The sequence below is a fragment of the Olea europaea genome, chromosome 18 (genome assembly GCF_002742605.1).
Source record: "Olea europaea var. sylvestris chromosome 18, O_europaea_v1, whole genome shotgun sequence".
Lineage (NCBI taxonomy): Eukaryota > Viridiplantae > Streptophyta > Magnoliopsida > Lamiales > Oleaceae > Olea > Olea europaea.
This window is the reverse complement of record NC_036254.1, coordinates 31161463-31165523: the sequence shown is the minus strand read 5'-3', so window position 1 is coordinate 31165523 and position 4061 is coordinate 31161463. Positions and strand designations below refer to the sequence as shown.

The window sequence follows — 4061 nt, the reverse complement described above, 5'->3', positions numbered from 1 at the left end:
ATCCAATACACTCTTCCCATATACATATTAAATTTGCATTTTACACATTTTCGTAGATTAAATTAGAATAATTAAAAATCACAAAAATCAATTTTATTTATTTATTTTGAATCTAATTAAATACTAGTATACTCAATTAAAATTTATTTGTGGAACGATACTCTTAACTCACTAAATTTATTACTTGTCAACAATCTCGTACGCTTGCGGGTTTCACACAAACACTAACCAATTGAAAAAACTAAACTAAAATCCCAATTGAAATCTTATTTTGCGTCCCTTCTCGCCTATTCAGTTCAAACCTTGGACACATTCTCCAAAGCCATAGCCTCCATTTATAACAGCGAGACAAAACTGCCGGACTCATCTCCACCTCCGACCGGCTCAAAATAAGTGAAGAAGGTTCCGCAGAAGCATTACCCCAACATACCTGCCGAGATTTTAAAAGAAGTGAGCCCTATTGTTCACCTCTCCCGCAGCGAAAGCACCACCACAGTTCTCCTCCTTCGTTCGACGCCAAACCAGCATTAAAGAACACATTTCCGTAAAGTTTATAAAGGTAATGGGGGAGTTAATTATGTTATAAAAAATCAGACCTAGATGTATATAACAAAATTATTGATGTGCAATTGAAATCTGTATGAATAGTCATTTATATAGGAGGTGGAGTTGATGAATAAACAAGCTTTTAGTCAAGAATTTGCTTGTTTGAGAATTCAAGTGGTGAAGCTGAAAAGGGGGTGGAGTTGGAGATATTAATATGCATCTTATTGCTCTGTTCTCTACTGCAGCAAAGTTTTTAAGAACCGTGGGGATGGCTCTGGTTCTTTAGGAGGATATGCCTAATGCCTGTTGTAGGTGTTGTGATTTTAAATTTTGAAAACTTTAGAATTGAACATGAATTATTCTCAATCTTCTTAGTTCGCGTAGTATTGACATTTGTTTTATGTGGTTGTTTTGCATCTCAAAATGGGAGGAAGGAATGTTTTACGTGGTCGTACAAGGAGAATCAAGCGGTGAATCCTGCTGCCAAGGAGGAGGTCAAAGATATGTCACGCATGTTTGAAACGCTAGCAAGTGAAAAAGGAGACGTCGACATTTTATTAAATGTGACATTCCTCAAGGGAAAAGAGAGTGAGGAAGGGAATTCGAAAGGAAGGGGGCTGGCTTGATTAATAGTGAGGAGGCGAATTCTAATAGTATTGTAATTTGTATTTGATATTGGAAAGTGGGTGTAAACTTTGTTCCTTCTATTATGTTTGGCATCAGTAAATCTCATTCTTGCCATGGAGCTGAGCTTTGCATTTTATGTTGAGGGTGAATGCTTGAAATATTGAATAATAGTGAAGGAATTTAATGAAATGAAGTTAATGTAATTTGAGTTGCTGTGATGTTTAACATTTCCCGTTAACCATCCACATAATCTGTCCAAGTAGATGTCTTAGACTTTACAAAATAAAATTGGAAGAGACCTACAGTAAAGCAATTTCATTGAAGCCATTACACAGAATTAAAAAACGTTTATAACCCCTTGTAATATCACACTATTTGCACCTTACACAATCAAAAACAAATATATAACCAATTTTCCAAAATTCAGCACTTTCACAGGTTATAAACAAACGGAAAACTGATTCCAAATCGGATTCTAGCAAAACCGAGTGACAGAATGCGCAGCTTCACAAATCTTCTAAATTCAGCATTCATAAAAACCAAGTGATATCTCTTCTATACCAATATTCTTGCTCGATGCTGCAAAACAAAAAAGTATATATATAATATGAGACAAGATGAGGATTTTCTAGGTTTTATTCTGAAAATAAAAATAAAAATTAAGAGTCTTACGGCCACGTGAGTTGGATATCCCGGCCAATGTGATTTAGCAATAAAACCCAAAAAATCTAAACCCAGCAAACCTTCGTCGTCATTGTTTCGGGATAGCCAACTCACATTGGTTATCAATAAAACCCAGCTAGCCAATCAGCGCCGCACCTCCAGCCAGACCGTAAACTCCAAAGCTCACTCTTCCATTGAAAGAGAGATAAATGGCACCTCGAGATTTTGAGGCTTCGTGGGGTTTAGATGACGGTAGGGAGAGGATCAAGTTAACGTGGCCAGCAAGTCTTCGTCGTCACTTTTTCGGGATACCCAACTCACATTGGTTAGCAATAAAGCCTTCAACCAGGATGGCCGGAGGTGCGCGCCGATTGGTTAGCTGGCGATGGAGCGAGAAGATGGATGTAGTCTCTTGATGACATTGGATAACTTAGGGAAGATGGGGAAATGTAATGCGTGGTTCCCGGTTTTATCTCACATTTTGGTTATTTTTTTTTTCAAATGCCACCTCACCATTTTCAAGTTCCTTTAAAAGCTCTATGAACAACATCCTGTACGTCCAGCATTATTGTAATGTTTTATTCATAATCCCAAAGGAGACTTTGGATCGAAACCAATGGAAGGTTGCCATATTCTCCACATCACCATTTACGTATTCACAGGCATCCCGTGCATGGTCACTAAAATCGGAATTAAATTCACAAGCTACTAGTTGAGCCGGGCTATGAATTTGTCCTATTATCTAAATAAGATGGGTCATTGTCTACATTAATTATGCTATCTGTAAGAGGCATTCGATCTACAACACTTTGAATGTTGCCTATGATCTTGTACCTAATGTCGATTTCTTGTAATTGGTTGACTGATGAGAAAATATCAGTCTCTTGTCATGTGTTGCAAGTCCCAATATAACATGCACCAAGTCCTCCACTGCTTCCCTCACCTGCTTGTAATAGATGCTTTTTAAAGTCAGATAAAGTAATCCATGCTTAAGTGATGCATCATCCATCCAAGTTGCCAATCACAACCTTATCTTTATTTGTGAAAGAATCATTTGGTTTTCCAGATATTTGCCAGCCACACCTATTGATTGAGAGCTTAATAACGTTCAAGCAAAATTTATCCCGTTATATATTCAAAGGATAATCAAACTCGCATCTCGTGAATCCTAAAATAAATCACATCAAAACGCTCCTTACCTCATTATGTACTTATTTACTTGATACTATCTCTCTCGAGAAAAGTCTAACATCGCTTAACCTTTTCCTTAGAAGAATCAAACATTTCCTTGGCACTATTATTTTTCTTGACATGATTTCTCTTGAGTAGATATCAACATATATGCTCAATTTTATCTTCTAAAGAATCCAACATTTCGTTGACTCTACTTGAGACGAGGTTAAGCAGTCGTACTAAACTATATATTTTCTTGGAAGTACAGCCAAACATGGCCATGGCAGTTGGATTGCCTAAAAACTGAATTTCCAAACTTCCAAGTAACCAAAGGTTAAATATATGCATATCATACCACAACTTTTATTTTTTAATAACTAAATTACCAAATGTTTAAAAAAATTCATACCACCATTTTTAATAAATAATTACATTTTAATTGTATGAGAATTTCATAACTTTTACATACTGTCATATTTATGTCACAAACTTTTCTCATCATATTCTTACTCATAAATTAACATAAATTGATTCTGATTATGATTTTCCTTCAAAATTTTCTTTGAGATCTAGTAAAAAGATTCATTTGTCAACTATATTTATAAATAAGTAAAAAAAATATAATGTAAAAATATGATTAAATATTTGACCCTTATTTTAAAGCACATTAAAAATATTTTTTTTGAAAATCATGATTAAGGATAATATTTTCTGATTAATAAAATATTAAAAATAAGAATGTGATGAAAAACTATTAAAAATATAATTTTGATAAATGAAAGTTAATAAATTTCTATATAATTAAGCCCCCTTTAAAACTCTTTAATTTAATGTAAATTTTTCTCTTTTATTTTCAACCACACAATATTCATTAAAATAATATTACACACAAATCGATAATATTTTATTCTTTAATAATCATCAAATTTTCTAAAAAACACTATTCTTCCCATTATAAACCAAATAATGGGGGCCAAACGGGGAGAGCTGTGTTATTTATAATTAATCGATAATCGTCTTATGTGATACATAAATAACATTTTATTATTTGA

The 4061-nt window shown here is 34.0% G+C and overlaps 1 long non-coding RNA gene across 1 annotated transcript; it reads left to right on the top strand.

Annotated features, from left to right (window-relative positions):
- Window positions 1–274: 274 nt before the first annotated feature.
- LOC111368153 lies at window positions 275–1291 on the top strand. The gene is made up of 2 exons (XR_002697960.1): window positions 275–559; window positions 649–1291. It is a non-coding gene; the product is annotated as an uncharacterized LOC111368153 (long non-coding RNA).
- Window positions 1292–4061: the final 2770 nt, after the last annotated feature.